Genomic DNA, 14,906 nt, shown 5'->3' on the forward strand with positions numbered 1-14,906 from the left:
CTCACGCTTCTCTGGTTGGTTTTTTTTCCTTCTTGCTTTTCCAAAGCGTGCAAAAACGCCATCACAGAGCGTCCTCGGCCAAGCCGCTGATGTTGCCGTTCTGCGCTGCCTCGCAGCCTGCCTTGGATGTAATGTATGTTCAGTGGTTGAATAAACGCAATCTAGCCTACTTCACGCATTGACCTCTAAGAAAAAGCGTTACGAATTGGTTTTTTTTTTGTTTGTTTTCATAAGATTCATGCATTGCAAAGTCTTCTCTTTCGGTGTTGTGCGAATGTCTTAGCTTTAGTTTGTCGCTGCAAGCTATATAGCGATGCCTTTTGGTGGGACGGTGTCCCTCGCAGGGCGGACGTCAAGACTATACTTTCAGGGATCGTTTCTATAGCGCCCGACCGGAGAAACGTGCTCGGAAGTGGTTCTCCAGGCGTGGCCCTTGCCGCTGCCTCCTAAGGGGGCTGCTCTAGCGCCTTAAGGCGCGCCTCCGTTATGGTTAGGGAAAAGGGTGCCGCCCCAGGCTCTTTGCGGCCTCGTCAGGTGTTGCAATATATCTGCATAAGCCCCACCCCTGGGAGGTCTTAAATCTTAAACGTGTGGTCTCATCACTCACGCTTCTCTGGTTGGTTTTTTTTCCTTCTTGCTTTTCCAAAGCATGCAAAAACGCCATCACAGAGCGTCCTCGGCCAAGCCGCTGATGTTGCTGTTCTGCGCTGCCTCGCAGCCTGCCTTGGATGTAATGTATGTTCAGTGGTTGAATAAACGCAATCTAGCCTACTTCACGCATTGACCTCTAAGAAAAAGCGTTACGAATTGGTTTTTTTTTTGTTTGTTTTCATAAGATTCATGCATTGCAAAGTCTTCTTCTCTTTCGGTGTTGTGCGAATGTCTTAGCTTTAGTTTGTCGCTGCAAGCTATATAGCGATGCCTTTTGGTGGGACGGTGTCCCTCGCAGGGCGGACGTCAAGACTATACTTTCAGGGATCGTTTCTATAGCGCCCGACCGGAGAAACGTGCTCGGAAGTGGTCAGGCTCGGTAACCGTGATGAAGAGCTTACGTGCGTTCCCCTGAGCGCGAAGCGAGTATCAAGCGCCGTGGCTAACGGCTGCCTGTTGCTTCTGATGACTGTTCCTTTCTTCCCGAGGGCAGGTTAGGAGGGGGAACGCGCAAGCTGAGCGGTTACTTCTCGTAGCGACGCGTCGAGCTGTGCTTTCTGCGGATGCGGCCTTAATTGTGTTTGTTGGCCTCTTTCGAGGGCCTTCCTTCTATGCCGACCGTACTAGCTTTCGAGGCAGGCCTACTCTTAACAGGATAGACGCCTCGCGAGGGGCTTAATGTGGCCTATGTTTCATGAGCCTTTCGTGGAAACGTTCTGCGTACCAACATCAAATGGTAGCCAAGTCCTGTTGCCCGGCTCGTGCGTTAAGGTCGCCAAGGGGTAAATGCTCCTTCCCCGGCGCGAGGTCCCGCTGATGGGCGGTGCTACCGCGTGCAAATTTTTGTGCTGCAAAGCGCTCTGGGAATGCTGGATTTTACGAGCGCAGCTTAACACGGGAAGACTTTTCCCTGAAGGGCAACGATGAGGAATTTCCTGTGTGCAGGCACCTTGTCCACGCAGCTGTTCTGCACAGAGCCGAGTGTTGGAGCAGTAACCCCCACCACGACTTTAGCGAGGGGTGTGGAAGTGGCGCCCCCCACCATCTCCTATAGCAACTCATACTTACCTGGCAGGGGAGATACCCTGATCACGAAGGGGGTTCTCCCAGGGTGAGGCTCAGCCATTGCACTCCGGCTGTGCTGACCCCTGCGATTTCCCCAAATGCGGGAAACTCGGCTGCATAATTTCTGGTAGTGGGGGACTGTGTTCGCGCTTTCCCCTGATCATCCCGGTTTAACGATAGAGCCCGGGGATTATCTCCGGTATCAGCTGGTGGTTCTCCAGGCGTGGCCCTTGCCGCTGCCTCCTAAGGGGGCTGCTCTAGCGCCTTAAGGCGTGCCTCCGTTATGGTTAGGGAAAAGGGTGCCGCCCCAGGCTCTTTGCGGCCTCGTCAGGTGTTGCTCCTGCGTCAGAGACAATATATCTGCATAAGCCCCACCCCTGGGAGGTCTTAAATCTTAAACGTGTGGTCTCATCACTCACGCTTCTCTGGTTGGTTTTTTTTCCTTCTTGCTTTTCCAAAGCGTGCAAAAACGCCATCACAGAGCGTCCTCGGCCAAGCCGCTGATGTTGCCGTTCTGCGCTGCCTCGCAGCCTGCCTTGGATGTAATGTATGTTCAGTGGTTGAATAAACGCAATCTAGCCTACTTCACGCATTGACCTCTAAGAAAAAGCGTTACGAATTGGTTTTTTTTTTTGTTTGTTTTCATAAGATTCATGCATTGCAAAGTCTTCTTCTCTTTCGGTGTTGTGCGAATGTCTTAGTTTTAGTTTGTCGCTGCAAGCTATATAGCGATGCCTTTTGGTGGGACGGTGTCCCTCGCAGGGCGGACGTCAAGACTATACTTTCAGGGATCGTTTCTATAGCGCCCGACCGGAGAAACGTGCTCGGAAGTGGTCAGGCTCGGTAACCGTGATGAAGAGCTCACGTGCGTTCCCCTGAGCGCGAAGCGAGTATCAAGCGCCGTGGCTAACGGCTGCCTGTTGCTTCTGATGACTGTTCCTTTCTTCCCGAGGGCAGGTTAGGAGGGGGAACGCGCAAGCTGAGCGGTTACTTCTCGTAGCGACGCGTCGAGCTGTGCTTTCTGCGGATGCGGCCTTAATTGTGTTTGTTGGCCTCTTTCGAGGGCCTTCCTTCTATGCCGACCGTACTAGCTTTCGAGGCAGGCCTACTCTTAACAGGATAGACGCCTCGCGAGGGGCTTAATGTGGCCTATGTTTCATGAGCCTTTCGTGGAAACGTTCTGCGTACCAACATCAAATGGTAGCCAAGTCCTGTTGCCCGGCTCGTGCGTTAAGGTCGCCAAGGGGTAAATGCTCCTTCCCCGGCGCGAGGTCCCGCTGATGGGCGGTGCTACCGCGTGCAAATTTTTGTGCTGCAAAGCGCTCTGGGAATGCTGGATTTTACGAGCGCAGCTTAACACGGGAAGACTTTTCCCTGAAGGGCAACGATGAGGAATTTCCTGTGTGCAGGCACCTTGTCCACGCAGCTGTTCTGCACAGAGCCGAGTGTTGGAGCAGTAACCCCCACCACGACTTTAGCGAGGGGTGTGGAAGTGGCGCCCCCCACCATCTCCTATGGCAACTCATACTTACCTGGCAGGGGAGATACCCTGATCACGAAGGGGGTTCTCCCAGGGTGAGGCTCAGCCATTGCACTCCGGCTGTGCTGACCCCTGCGATTTCCCCAAATGCGGGAAACTCGACTGCATAATTTCTGGTAGTGGGGGACTGCGTTCGCGCTTTCCCCTGATCATCCCGGTTTAACGATAGAGCCCGGGGATTATCTCTGGTATCAGCTGGTGGTTCTCCAGGCGTGGCCCTTGCCGCTGCCTCCTAAGGGGGCTGCTCTAGCGCCTTAAGGCGCGCCTCCGTTATGGTTAGGGAAAAGGGTGCCGCCCCAGGCTCTTTGCGGCCTCGTCAGGTGTTGCTCCTGCGTCAGAGACAATATATCTGCATAAGCCCCACCCCTGGGAGGTCTTAAATCTTAAACGTGTGGTCTCATCACTCACGCTTCTCTGGTTGGTTTTTTTTCCTTCCTGTTTTTCCAAAGCGTGCAAAAACGCCATCACAGAGCGTCCTCGGCCAAGCCGCTGATGTTGCCGTTCTGCGCTGCCTCGCAGCCTGCCTTGGATGTAATGTATGTTCAGTGGTTGAATAAACGCAATCTAGCCTACTTCACGCATTGACTTCTAAGAAAAAGCGTTACGAATTGGTTTTTTTTTTGTTTGTTTTCATAAGATTCATGCATTGCAAAGTCTTCTTCTCTTTCGGTGTTGTGCGAATGTCTTAGCTTTAGTTTGTCGCTGCAAGCTATATAGCGATGCCTTTTGGTGGGACGGTGTCCCTCGCAGGGCGGACGTCAAGACTATACTTTCAGGGATCGTTTCTATAGCGCCCGACCGGAGAAACGTGCTCGGAAGTGGTCAGGCTCGGTAACCGTGATGAAGAGCTCACGTGCGTTCCCCTGAGCGCGAAGCGAGTATCAAGCGCCGTGGCTAACGGCTGCCTGTTGCTTCTGATGACTGTTCCTTTCTTCCCGAGGGCAGGTTAGGAGGGGGAACGCGCAAGCTGAGCGGTTACTTCTCGTAGCGACGCGTCGAGCTGTGCTTTCTGCGGATGCGGCCTTAATTGTGTTTGTTGGCCTCTTTCGAGGGCCTTCCTTCTATGCCGACCGTACTAGCTTTCGAGGCAGGCCTACTCTTAACAGGATAGACGCCTCGCGAGGGGCTTAATGTGGCCTATGTTTCATGAGCCTTTCGTGGAAACGTTCTGCGTACCAACATCAAATGGTAGCCAAGTCCTGTTGCCCGGCTCGTGCGTTAAGGTCGCCAAGGGGTAAATGCTCCTTCCCCGGCGCGAGGTCCCGCTGATGGGCGGTGCTACCGCGTGCAAATTTTTGTGCTGCAAAGCGCTCTGGGAATGCTGGATTTTACGAGCGCAGCTTAACACGGGAAGACTTTTCCCTGAAGGGCAACGATGAGGAATTTCCTGTGTGCAGGCACCTTGTCCACGCAGCTGTTCTGCACAGAGCCGAGTGTTGGAGCAGTAACCCCCACCACGACTTTAGCGAGGGGTGTGGAAGTGGCGCCCCCCACCATCTCCTATGGCAACTCATACTTACCTGGCAGGGGAGATACCCTGATCACGAAGGGGGTTCTCCCAGGGTGAGGCTCAGCCATTGCACTCCGGCTGTGCTGACCCCTGCGATTTCCCCAAATGCGGGAAACTCGACTGCATAATTTCTGGTAGTGGGGTACTGCGTTCGCGCTTTCCCCTGATCATCCCGGTTTAACGATAGAGCCCGGGGATTGTCTCCGGTATCAGCTGGTGGTTCTCCAGGCGTGGCCCTTGCCGCTGCCTCCTAAGGGGGCTGCTCTAGCGCCTTAAGGCGCGCCTCCGTTATGGTTAGGGAAAAGGGTGCCGCCCCAGGCTCTTTGCGGCCTCGTCAGGTGTTGCTCCTGCGTCAGAGACAATGTATCTGCATAAGCCCCACCCCTGGGAGGTCTTAAATCTTAAACGTGTGGTCTCATCACTCACGCTTCTCTGGTTGGTTTTTTTTCCTTCTTGCTTTTCCAAAGCGTGCAAAAACGCCATCACAGAGCGTCCTCGGCCAAGCCGCTGATGTTGCCGTTCTGCGCTGCCTCGCAGCCTGCCTTGGATGTAATGTATGTTCAGTGGTTGAATAAACGCAATCTAGCCTACTTCACGCATTGACTTCTAAGAAAAAGCGTTACGAATTGGGTTTTTTTTTGTTTGTTTTCATAAGATTCATGCATTGCAAAGTCTTCTTCTCTTTCGGTGTTGTGCGAATGTCTTAGCTTTAGTTTGTCGCTGCAAGCTATATAGCGATGCCTTTTGGTGGGACGGTGTCCCTCGCAGGGCGGACGTCAAGACTATACTTTCAGGGATCGTTTCTATAGCGCCCGACCGGAGAAACGTGCTCGGAAGTGGTCAGGCTCGGTAACCGTGATGAAGAGCTCACGTGCGTTCCCCTGAGCGCGAAGCGAGTATCAAGCGCCGTGGCTAACGGCTGCCTGTTGCTTTTGATGACTGTTCCTTTCTTCCCGAGGGCAGGTTAGGAGGGGGAACGCGCAAGCTGAGCGGTTACTTCTCGTAGCGACGCGTCGAGCTGTGCTTTCTGCGGATGCGGCCTTAATTGTGTTTGTTGGCCTCTTTCGAGGGCCTTCCTTCTATGCCGACCGTACTAGCTTTCGAGGCAGGCCTACTCTTAACAGGATAGACGCCTCGCGAGGGGCTTAATGTGGCCTATGTTTCATGAGCCTTTCGTGGAAACGTTCTGCGTACCAACATCAAATGGTAGCCAAGTCCTGTTGCCCGGCTCGTGCGTTAAGGTCGCCAAGGGGTAAATGCTCCTTCCCCGGCGCGAGGTCCCGCTGATGGGCGGTGCTACCGCGTGCAAATTTTTGTGCTGCAAAGCGCTCTGGGAATGCTGGATTTTACGAGCGCAGCTTAACACGGGAAGACTTTTCCCTGAAGGGCAACGATGAGGAATTTCCTGTGTGCAGGCACCTTGTCCACGCAGCTGTTCTGCACAGAGCCGAGTGTTGGAGCAGTAACCCCCACCACGACTTTAGCGAGGGGTGTGGAAGTGGCGCCCCCCACCATCTCCTATGGCAACTCATACTTACCTGGCAGGGGAGATACCCTGATCACGAAGGGGGTTCTCCCAGGGTGAGGCTCAGCCATTGCACTCCGGCTGTGCTGACCCCTGCGATTTCCCCAAATGCGGGAAACTCGACTGCATAATTTCTGGTAGTGGGGTACTGCGTTCGCGCTTTCCCCTGATCATCCCGGTTTAACGATAGAGCCCGGGGATTATCTCTGGTATCAGCTGGTGGTTCTCCAGGCGTGGCCCTTGCCGCTGCCTCCTAAGGGGGCTGCTCTAGCGCCTTAAGGCGCGCCTCCGTTATGGTTAGGGAAAAGGGTGCCGCCCCAGGCTCTTTGCGGCCTCGTCAGGTGTTGCTCCTGCGTCAGAGACAATGTATCTGCATAAGCCCCACCCCTGGGAGGTCTTAAATCTTAAACGTGTGGTCTCATCACTCACGCTTCTCTGGTTGGTTTTTTTTCCTTCTTGCTTTTCCAAAGCGTGCAAAAACGCCATCACAGAGCGTCCTCGGCCAAGCCGCTGATGTTGCCGTTCTGCGCTGCCTCGCAGCCTGCCTTGGATGTAATGTATGTTCAGTGGTTGAATAAACGCAATCTAGCCTACTTCACGCATTGACTTCTAAGAAAAAGCGTTACGAATTGGGTTTTTTTTTGTTTGTTTTCATAAGATTCATGCATTGCAAAGTCTTCTTCTCTTTCGGTGTTGTGCGAATGTCTTAGCTTTAGTTTGTCGCTGCAAGCTATATAGCGATGCCTTTTGGTGGGACGGTGTCCCTCGCAGGGCGGACGTCAAGACTATACTTTCAGGGATCGTTTCTATAGCGCCCGACCGGAGAAACGTGCTCGGAAGTGGTCAGGCTCGGTAACCGTGATGAAGAGCTCACGTGCGTTCCCCTGAGCGCGAAGCGAGTATCAAGCGCCGTGGCTAACGGCTGCCTGTTGCTTTTGATGACTGTTCCTTTCTTCCCGAGGGCAGGTTAGGAGGGGGAACGCGCAAGCTGAGCGGTTACTTCTCGTAGCGACGCGTCGAGCTGTGCTTTCTGCGGATGCGGCCTTAATTGTGTTTGTTGGCCTCTTTCGAGGGCCTTCCTTCTATGCCGACCGTACTAGCTTTCGAGGCAGGCCTACTCTTAACAGGATAGACGCCTCGCGAGGGGCTTAATGTGGCCTATGTTTCATGAGCCTTTCGTGGAAACGTTCTGCGTACCAACATCAAATGGTAGCCAAGTCCTGTTGCCCGGCTCGTGCGTTAAGGTCGCCAAGGGGTAAATGCTCCTTCCCCGGCGCGAGGTCCCGCTGATGGGCGGTGCTACCGCGTGCAAATTTTTGTGCTGCAAAGCGCTCTGGGAATGCTGGATTTTACGAGCGCAGCTTAACACGGGAAGACTTTTCCCTGAAGGGCAACGATGAGGAATTTCCTGTGTGCAGGCACCTTGTCCACGCAGCTGTTCTGCACAGAGCCGAGTGTTGGAGCAGTAACCCCCACCACGACTTTAGCGAGGGGTGTGGAAGTGGCGCCCCCCACCATCTCCTATGGCAACTCATACTTACCTGGCAGGGGAGATACCCTGATCACGAAGGGGGTTCTCCCAGGGTGAGGCTCAGCCATTGCACTCCGGCTGTGCTGACCCCTGCGATTTCCCCAAATGCGGGAAACTCGACTGCATAATTTCTGGTAGTGGGGGACTGCGTTCGCGCTTTCCCCTGATCATCCCGGTTTAACGATAGAGCCCGGGGATTATCTCCGGTATCAGCTGGTGGTTCTCCAGGCGTGGCCCTTGCCGCTGCCTCCTAAGGGGGCTGCTCTAGCGCCTTAAGGCGCGCCTCCGTTATGGTTAGGGAAAAGGGTGCCGCCCCAGGCTCTTTGCGGCCTCGTCAGGTGTTGTTCCTGCGTCAGAGACAATGTATCTGCATAAGCCCCACCCCTGGGAGGTCTTAAATCTTAAACGTGTGGTCTCATCACTCACGCTTCTCTGGTTGGTTTTTTTTCCTTCTTGCTTTTCCAAAGCGTGCAAAAACGCCATCACAGAGCGTCCTCGGCCAAGCCGCTGATGTTGCCGTTCTGCGCTGCCTCGCAGCCTGCCTTGGATGTAATGTATGTTCAGTGGTTGAATAAACGCAATCTAGCCTACTTCACGCATTGACTTCTAAGAAAAAGCGTTACGAATTGGTTTTTTTTTTGTTTGTTTTCATAAGATTCATGCATTGCAAAGTCTTCTTCTCTTTCGGTGTTGTGCGAATGTCTTAGCTTTAGTTTGTCGCTGCAAGCTATATAGCGATGCCTTTTGGTGGGACGGTGTCCCTCGCAGGGCGGACGTCAAGACTATACTTTCAGGGATCGTTTCTATAGCGCCCGACCGGAGAAACGTGCTCGGAAGTGGTCAGGCTCGGTAACCGTGATGAAGAGCTCACGTGCGTTCCCCTGAGCGCGAAGCGAGTATCAAGCGCCGTGGCTAACGGCTGCCTGTTGCTTTTGATGACTGTTCCTTTCTTCCCGAGGGCAGGTTAGGAGGGGGAACGCGCAAGCTGAGCGGTTACTTCTCGTAGCGACGCGTCGAGCTGTGCTTTCTGCGGATGCGGCCTTAATTGTGTTTGTTGGCCTCTTTCGAGGGCCTTCCTTCTATGCCGACCGTACTAGCTTTCGAGGCAGGCCTACTCTTAACAGGATAGACGCCTCGCGAGGGGCTTAATGTGGCCTATGTTTCATGAGCCTTTCGTGGAAACGTTCTGCGTACCAACATCAAATGGTAGCCAAGTCCTGTTGCCCGGCTCGTGCGTTAAGGTCGCCAAGGGGTAAATGCTCCTTCCCCGGCACGAGGTCCCGCTGATGGGCGGTGCTACCGCGTGCAAATTTTTGTGCTGCAAAGCGCTCTGGGAATGCTGGATTTTACGAGCGCAGCTTAACACGGGAAGACTTTTCCCTGAAGGGCAACGATGAGGAATTTCCTGTGTGCAGGCACCTTGTCCACGCAGCTGTTCTGCACAGAGCCGAGTGTTGGAGCAGTAACCCCCACCACGACTTTAGCGAGGGGTGTGGAAGTGGCGCCCCCCACCATCTCCTATAGCAACTCATACTTACCTGGCAGGGGAGATACCCTGATCACGAAGGGGGTTCTCCCAGGGTGAGGCTCAGCCATTGCACTCCGGCTGTGCTGACCCCTGCGATTTCCCCAAATGCGGGAAACTCGACTGCATAATTTCTGGTAGTGGGGGACTGCGTTCGCGCTTTCCCCTGATCATCCCGGTTTAACGATAGAGCCCGGGGATTATCTCCGGTATCAGCTGGTGGTTCTCCAGGCGTGGCCCTTGCCGCTGCCTCCTAAGGGGGCTGCTCTAGCGCCTTAAGGCGCGCCTCCGTTATGGTTAGGGAAAAGGGTGCCACCCCAGGCTCTTTGCGGCCTCGTCAGGTGTTGCTCCTGCGTCAGAGACAATATATCTGCATAAGCCCCACCCCTGGGAGGTCTTAAATCTTAAACGTGTGGTCTCATCACTCACGCTTCTCTGGTTGGTTTTTTTTCCTTCTTGCTTTTCCAAAGCGTGCAAAAACGCCATCACAGAGCGTCCTCGGCCAAGCCGCTGATGTTGCCGTTCTGCGCTGCCTCGCAGCCTGCCTTGGATGTAATGTATGTTCAGTGGTTGAATAAACGCAATCTAGCCTACTTCACGCATTGACCTCTAAGAAAAAGCGTTACGAATTGGTTTTTTTTTTTGTTTGTTTTCATAAGATTCATGCATTGCAAAGTCTTCTTCTCTTTCGGTGTTGTGCGAATGTCTTAGCTTTAGTTTGTCGCTGCAAGCTATATAGCGATGCCTTTTGGTGGGACGGTGTCCCTCGCAGGGCGGACGTCAAGACTATACTTTCAGGGATCGTTTCTATAGCGGCCGACCGGAGAAACGTGCTCGGAAGTGGTCAGGCTCGGTAACCGTGATGAAGAGCTCACGTGCGTTCCCCTGAGCGCGAAGCGAGTATCAAGCGCCGTGGCTAACGGCTGCCTGTTGCTTCTGATGACTGTTCCTTTCTTCCCGAGGGCAGGTTAGGAGGGGGAACGCGCAAGCTGAGCGGTTACTTCTCGTAGCGACGCGTCGAGCTGTGCTTTCTGCGGATGCGGCCTTAATTGTGTTTGTTGGCCTCTTTCGAGGGCCTTCCTTCTATGCCGACCGTACTAGCTTTCGAGGCAGGCCTACCCTTAACAGGATAGACGCCTCGCGAGGGGCTTAATGTGGCCTATGTTTCATGAGCCTTTCGTGGAAACGTTCTGCGTACCAACATCAAATGGTAGCCAAGTCCTGTTGCCCGGCTCGTGCGTTAAGGTCGCCAAGGGGTAAATGCTCCTTCCCCGGCGCGAGGTCCCGCTGATGGGCGGTGCTACCGCGTGCAAATTTTTGTGCTGCAAAGCGCTCTGGGAATGCTGGATTTTACGAGCGCAGCTTAACACGGGAAGACTTTTCCCTGAAGGGCAACGATGAGGAATTTCCTGTGTGCAGGCACCTTGTCCACGCAGCTGTTCTGCACAGAGCCGAGTGTTGGAGCAGTAACCCCCACCACGACTTTAGCGAGGGGTGTGGAAGTGGCGCCCCCCACCATCTCCTATGGCAACTCATACTTACCTGGCAGGGGAGATACCCTGATCACGAAGGGGGTTCTCCCAGGGTGAGGCTCAGCCATTGCACTCCGGCTGTGCTGACCCCTGCGATTTCCCCAAATGCGGGAAACTCGACTGCATAATTTCTGGTAGTGGGGGACTGCGTTCGCGCTTTCCCCTGATCATCCCGGTTTAACGATAGAGCCCGGGGATTATCTCCGGTATCAGCTGGTGGTTCTCCAGGCGTGGCCCTTGCCGCTGCCTCCTAAGGGGGCTGCTCTAGCGCCTTAAGGCGCGCCTCCGTTATGGTTAGGGAAAAGGGTGCCACCCCAGGCTCTTTGCGGCCTCGTCAGGTGTTGCTCCTGCGTCAGAGACAATATATCTGCATAAGCCCCACCCCTGGGAGGTCTTAAATCTTAAACGTGTGGTCTCATCACTCACGCTTCTCTGGTTGGTTTTTTTTCCTTCTTGCTTTTCCAAAGCGTGCAAAAACGCCATCACAGAGCGTCCTCGGCCAAGCCGCTGATGTTGCCGTTCTGCGCTGCCTCGCAGCCTGCCTTGGATGTAATGTATGTTCAGTGGTTGAATAAACGCAATCTAGCCTACTTCACGCATTGACCTCTAAGAAAAAGCGTTACGAATTGGTTTTTTTTTTTGTTTGTTTTCATAAGATTCATGCATTGCAAAGTCTTCTTCTCTTTCGGTGTTGTGCGAATGTCTTAGCTTTAGTTTGTCGCTGCAAGCTATATAGCGATGCCTTTTGGTGGGACGGTGTCCCTCGCAGGGCGGACGTCAAGACTATACTTTCAGGGATCGTTTCTATAGCGGCCGACCGGAGAAACGTGCTCGGAAGTGGTCAGGCTCGGTAACCGTGATGAAGAGCTCACGTGCGTTCCCCTGAGCGCGAAGCGAGTATCAAGCGCCGTGGCTAACGGCTGCCTGTTGCTTCTGATGACTGTTCCTTTCTTCCCGAGGGCAGGTTAGGAGGGGGAACGCGCAAGCTGAGCGGTTACTTCTCGTAGCGACGCGTCGAGCTGTGCTTTCTGCGGATGCGGCCTTAATTGTGTTTGTTGGCCTCTTTCGAGGGCCTTCCTTCTATGCCGACCGTACTAGCTTTCGAGGCAGGCCTACTCTTAACAGGATAGACGCCTCGCGAGGGGCTTAATGTGGCCTATGTTTCATGAGCCTTTCGTGGAAACGTTCTGCGTACCAACATCAAATGGTAGCCAAGTCCTGTTGCCCGGCTCGTGCGTTAAGGTCGCCAAGGGGTAAATGCTCCTTCCCCGGCGCGAGGTCCCGCTGATGGGCGGTGCTACCGCGTGCAAATTTTTGTGCTGCAAAGCGCTCTGGGAATGCTGGATTTTACGAGCGCAGCTTAACACGGGAAGACTTTTCCCTGAAGGGCAACGATGAGGAATTTCCTGTGTGCAGGCACCTTGTCCACGCAGCTGTTCTGCACAGAGCCGAGTGTTGGAGCAGTAACCCCCACCACGACTTTAGCGAGGGGTGTGGAAGTGGCGCCCCCCACCATCTCCTATGGCAACTCATACTTACCTGGCAGGGGAGATACCCTGATCACGAAGGGGGTTCTCCCAGGGTGAGGCTCAGCCATTGCACTCCGGCTGTGCTGACCCCTGCGATTTCCCCAAATGCGGGAAACTCGACTGCATAATTTCTGGTAGTGGGGGACTGCATTCGCGCTTTCCCCTGATCATCCCGGTTTAACGATAGAGCCCGGGGATTATCTCCGGTATCAGCTGGTGGTTCTCCAGGCGTGGCCCTTGCCGCTGCCTCCTAAGGGGGCTGCTCTAGCGCCTTAAGGCGCGCCTCCGTTATGGTTAGGGAAAAGGGTGCCGCCCCAGGCTCTTTGCGGCCTCGTCAGGTGTTGCTCCTGCGTCAGAGACAATGTATCTGCATAAGCCCCACCCCTGGGAGGTCTTAAATCTTAAACGTGTGGTCTCATCACTCACGCTTCTCTGGTTGGTTTTTTTTCCTTCTTGCTTTTCCAAAGCGTGCAAAAACGCCATCACAGAGCGTCCTCGGCCAAGCCGCTGATGTTGCCGTTCTGCGCTGCCTCGCAGCCTGCCTTGGATGTAATGTATGTTCAGTGGTTGAATAAACGCAATCTAGCCTACTTCACGCATTGACTTCTAAGAAAAAGCGTTACGAATTGGTTTTTTTTTTGTTTGTTTTCATAAGATTCATGCATTGCAAAGTCTTCTTCTCTTTCGGTGTTGTGCGAATGTCTTAGCTTTAGTTTGTCGCTGCAAGCTATATAGCGATGCCTTTTGGTGGGACGGTGTCCCTCGCAGGGCGGACGTCAAGACTATACTTTCAGGGATCGTTTCTATAGCGCCCGACCGGAGAAACGTGCTCGGAAGTGGTCAGGCTCGGTAACCGTGATGAAGAGCTCACGTGCGTTCCCCTGAGCGCGAAGCGAGTATCAAGCGCCGTGGCTAACGGCTGCCTGTTGCTTTTGATGACTGTTCCTTTCTTCCCGAGGGCAGGTTAGGAGGGGGAACGCGCAAGCTGAGCGGTTACTTCTCGTAGCGACGCGTCGAGCTGTGCTTTCTGCGGATGCGGCCTTAATTGTGTTTGTTGGCCTCTTTCGAGGGCCTTCCTTCTATGCCGACCGTACTAGCTTTCGAGGCAGGCCTACTCTTAACAGGATAGACGCCTCGCGAGGGGCTTAATGTGGCCTATGTTTCATGAGCCTTTCGTGGAAACGTTCTGCGTACCAACATCAAATGGTAGCCAAGTCCTGTTGCCCGGCTCGTGCGTTAAGGTCGCCAAGGGGTAAATGCTCCTTCCCCGGCGCGAGGTCCCGCTGATGGGCGGTGCTACCGCGTGCAAATTTTTGTGCTGCAAAGCGCTCTGGGAATGCTGGATTTTACGAGCGCAGCTTAACACGGGAAGACTTTTCCCTGAAGGGCAACGATGAGGAATTTCCTGTGTGCAGGCACCTTGTCCACGCAGCTGTTCTGCACAGAGCCGAGTGTTGGAGCAGTAACCCCCACCACGACTTTAGCGAGGGGTGTGGAAGTGGCGCCCCCCACCATCTCCTATGGCAACTCATACTTACCTGGCAGGGGAGATACCCTGATCACGAAGGGGGTTCTCCCAGGGTGAGGCTCAGCCATTGCACTCCGGCTGTGCTGACCCCTGCGATTTCCCCAAATGCGGGAAACTCGACTGCATAATTTCTGGTAGTGGGGGACTGCGTTCGCGCTTTCCCCTGATCATCCCGGTTTAACGATAGAGCCCGGGGATTATCTCCGGTATCAGCTGGTGGTTCTCCAGGCGTGGCCCTTGCCGCTGCCTCCTAAGGGGGCTGCTCTAGCGCCTTAAGGCGCGCCTCCGTTATGGTTAGGGAAAAGGGTGCCGCCCCAGGCTCTTTGCGGCCTCGTCAGGTGTTGCTCCTGCGTCAGAGACAATATATCTGCATAAGCCCCACCCCTGGGAGGTCTTAAATCTTAAACGTGTGGTCTCATCACTCACGCTTCTCTGGTTGGTTTTTTTTCCTTCTTGCTTTTCCAAAGCGTGCAAAAACGCCATCACAGAGCGTCCTCGGCCAAGCCGCTGATGTTGCCGTTCTGCGCTGCCTCGCAGCCTGCCTTGGATGTAATGTATGTTCAGTGGTTGAATAAACGCAATCTAGCCTACTTCACGCATTGACCTCTAAGAAAAAGCGTTACGAATTGGTTTTTTTTTTGTTTGTTTTCATAAGATTCATGCATTGCAAAGTCTTCTCTTTCGGTGTTGTGCGAATGTCTTAGCTTTAGTTTGTCGCTGCAAGCTATATAGCGATGCCTTTTGGTGGGACGGTGTCCCTCGCAGGGCGGACGTCAAGACTATACTTTCAGGGATCGTTTCTATAGCGCCCGACCGGAGAAACGTGCTCGGAAGTGGTTCTCCAGGCGTGGCCCTTGCCGCTGCCTCCTAAGGGGGCTGCTCTAGCGCCTTAAGGCGCGCCTCCGTTATGGTTAGGGAAAAGGGTGCCGCCCCAGGCTCTTTGCGGCCTCGTCAGGTGTTGCAATATATC

The 14,906-nt window shown here is 54.1% G+C and overlaps 18 non-coding genes across 18 annotated transcripts; all 18 read left to right on the forward strand.

The window, feature by feature from the left end:
- The first annotated feature begins 959 nt into the window (after positions 1-959).
- Positions 960-1,175, forward strand: LOC128475504 (small nucleolar RNA U3). Its single transcript, XR_008346562.1, has one exon. It is a non-coding gene; the product is annotated as a small nucleolar RNA U3 (small nucleolar RNA).
- Positions 1,176-1,711: 536 nt separating this feature from the next.
- LOC128481043 (U1 spliceosomal RNA) lies at positions 1,712-1,875 on the forward strand. Its single transcript, XR_008350818.1, has one exon. It is a non-coding gene; the product is annotated as a U1 spliceosomal RNA (small nuclear RNA).
- A 613-nt stretch (positions 1,876-2,488) lies between these two features.
- Positions 2,489-2,704, forward strand: LOC128475534 (small nucleolar RNA U3). Its single transcript, XR_008346590.1, has one exon. It is a non-coding gene; the product is annotated as a small nucleolar RNA U3 (small nucleolar RNA).
- A 536-nt stretch (positions 2,705-3,240) lies between these two features.
- LOC128480823 (U1 spliceosomal RNA) lies at positions 3,241-3,404 on the forward strand. Its single transcript, XR_008350607.1, has one exon. It is a non-coding gene; the product is annotated as a U1 spliceosomal RNA (small nuclear RNA).
- A 612-nt stretch (positions 3,405-4,016) lies between these two features.
- Positions 4,017-4,232, forward strand: LOC128475535 (small nucleolar RNA U3). Its single transcript, XR_008346591.1, has one exon. It is a non-coding gene; the product is annotated as a small nucleolar RNA U3 (small nucleolar RNA).
- Positions 4,233-4,768: 536 nt separating this feature from the next.
- LOC128480999 (U1 spliceosomal RNA) lies at positions 4,769-4,932 on the forward strand. The gene has a single exon (XR_008350776.1). It is a non-coding gene; the product is annotated as a U1 spliceosomal RNA (small nuclear RNA).
- A 612-nt stretch (positions 4,933-5,544) lies between these two features.
- Positions 5,545-5,760, forward strand: LOC128481205 (small nucleolar RNA U3). Its single transcript, XR_008350960.1, has one exon. It is a non-coding gene; the product is annotated as a small nucleolar RNA U3 (small nucleolar RNA).
- Positions 5,761-6,296: 536 nt separating this feature from the next.
- On the forward strand, positions 6,297-6,460 carry LOC128481000 (U1 spliceosomal RNA). The gene has a single exon (XR_008350777.1). It is a non-coding gene; the product is annotated as a U1 spliceosomal RNA (small nuclear RNA).
- Positions 6,461-7,072: 612 nt separating this feature from the next.
- LOC128481206 (small nucleolar RNA U3) lies at positions 7,073-7,288 on the forward strand. The gene has a single exon (XR_008350961.1). It is a non-coding gene; the product is annotated as a small nucleolar RNA U3 (small nucleolar RNA).
- A 536-nt stretch (positions 7,289-7,824) lies between these two features.
- Positions 7,825-7,988, forward strand: LOC128480824 (U1 spliceosomal RNA). Its single transcript, XR_008350608.1, has one exon. It is a non-coding gene; the product is annotated as a U1 spliceosomal RNA (small nuclear RNA).
- Positions 7,989-8,600: 612 nt separating this feature from the next.
- On the forward strand, positions 8,601-8,816 carry LOC128481207 (small nucleolar RNA U3). Its single transcript, XR_008350962.1, has one exon. It is a non-coding gene; the product is annotated as a small nucleolar RNA U3 (small nucleolar RNA).
- Positions 8,817-9,352: 536 nt separating this feature from the next.
- On the forward strand, positions 9,353-9,516 carry LOC128480825 (U1 spliceosomal RNA). Its single transcript, XR_008350609.1, has one exon. It is a non-coding gene; the product is annotated as a U1 spliceosomal RNA (small nuclear RNA).
- A 613-nt stretch (positions 9,517-10,129) lies between these two features.
- LOC128475624 (small nucleolar RNA U3) lies at positions 10,130-10,345 on the forward strand. Its single transcript, XR_008346676.1, has one exon. It is a non-coding gene; the product is annotated as a small nucleolar RNA U3 (small nucleolar RNA).
- A 536-nt stretch (positions 10,346-10,881) lies between these two features.
- On the forward strand, positions 10,882-11,045 carry LOC128480826 (U1 spliceosomal RNA). The gene has a single exon (XR_008350610.1). It is a non-coding gene; the product is annotated as a U1 spliceosomal RNA (small nuclear RNA).
- Positions 11,046-11,658: 613 nt separating this feature from the next.
- Positions 11,659-11,874, forward strand: LOC128475625 (small nucleolar RNA U3). Its single transcript, XR_008346677.1, has one exon. It is a non-coding gene; the product is annotated as a small nucleolar RNA U3 (small nucleolar RNA).
- Positions 11,875-12,410: 536 nt separating this feature from the next.
- Positions 12,411-12,574, forward strand: LOC128481069 (U1 spliceosomal RNA). The gene has a single exon (XR_008350843.1). It is a non-coding gene; the product is annotated as a U1 spliceosomal RNA (small nuclear RNA).
- A 612-nt stretch (positions 12,575-13,186) lies between these two features.
- Positions 13,187-13,402, forward strand: LOC128481208 (small nucleolar RNA U3). The gene has a single exon (XR_008350963.1). It is a non-coding gene; the product is annotated as a small nucleolar RNA U3 (small nucleolar RNA).
- A 536-nt stretch (positions 13,403-13,938) lies between these two features.
- On the forward strand, positions 13,939-14,102 carry LOC128480828 (U1 spliceosomal RNA). Its single transcript, XR_008350612.1, has one exon. It is a non-coding gene; the product is annotated as a U1 spliceosomal RNA (small nuclear RNA).
- Positions 14,103-14,906: the final 804 nt, after the last annotated feature.

Source organism: Spea bombifrons, chromosome 2 (genome assembly GCF_027358695.1).
Source record: "Spea bombifrons isolate aSpeBom1 chromosome 2, aSpeBom1.2.pri, whole genome shotgun sequence".
Classification (NCBI taxonomy): Eukaryota; Metazoa; Chordata; class Amphibia; order Anura; family Pelobatidae; genus Spea; species Spea bombifrons.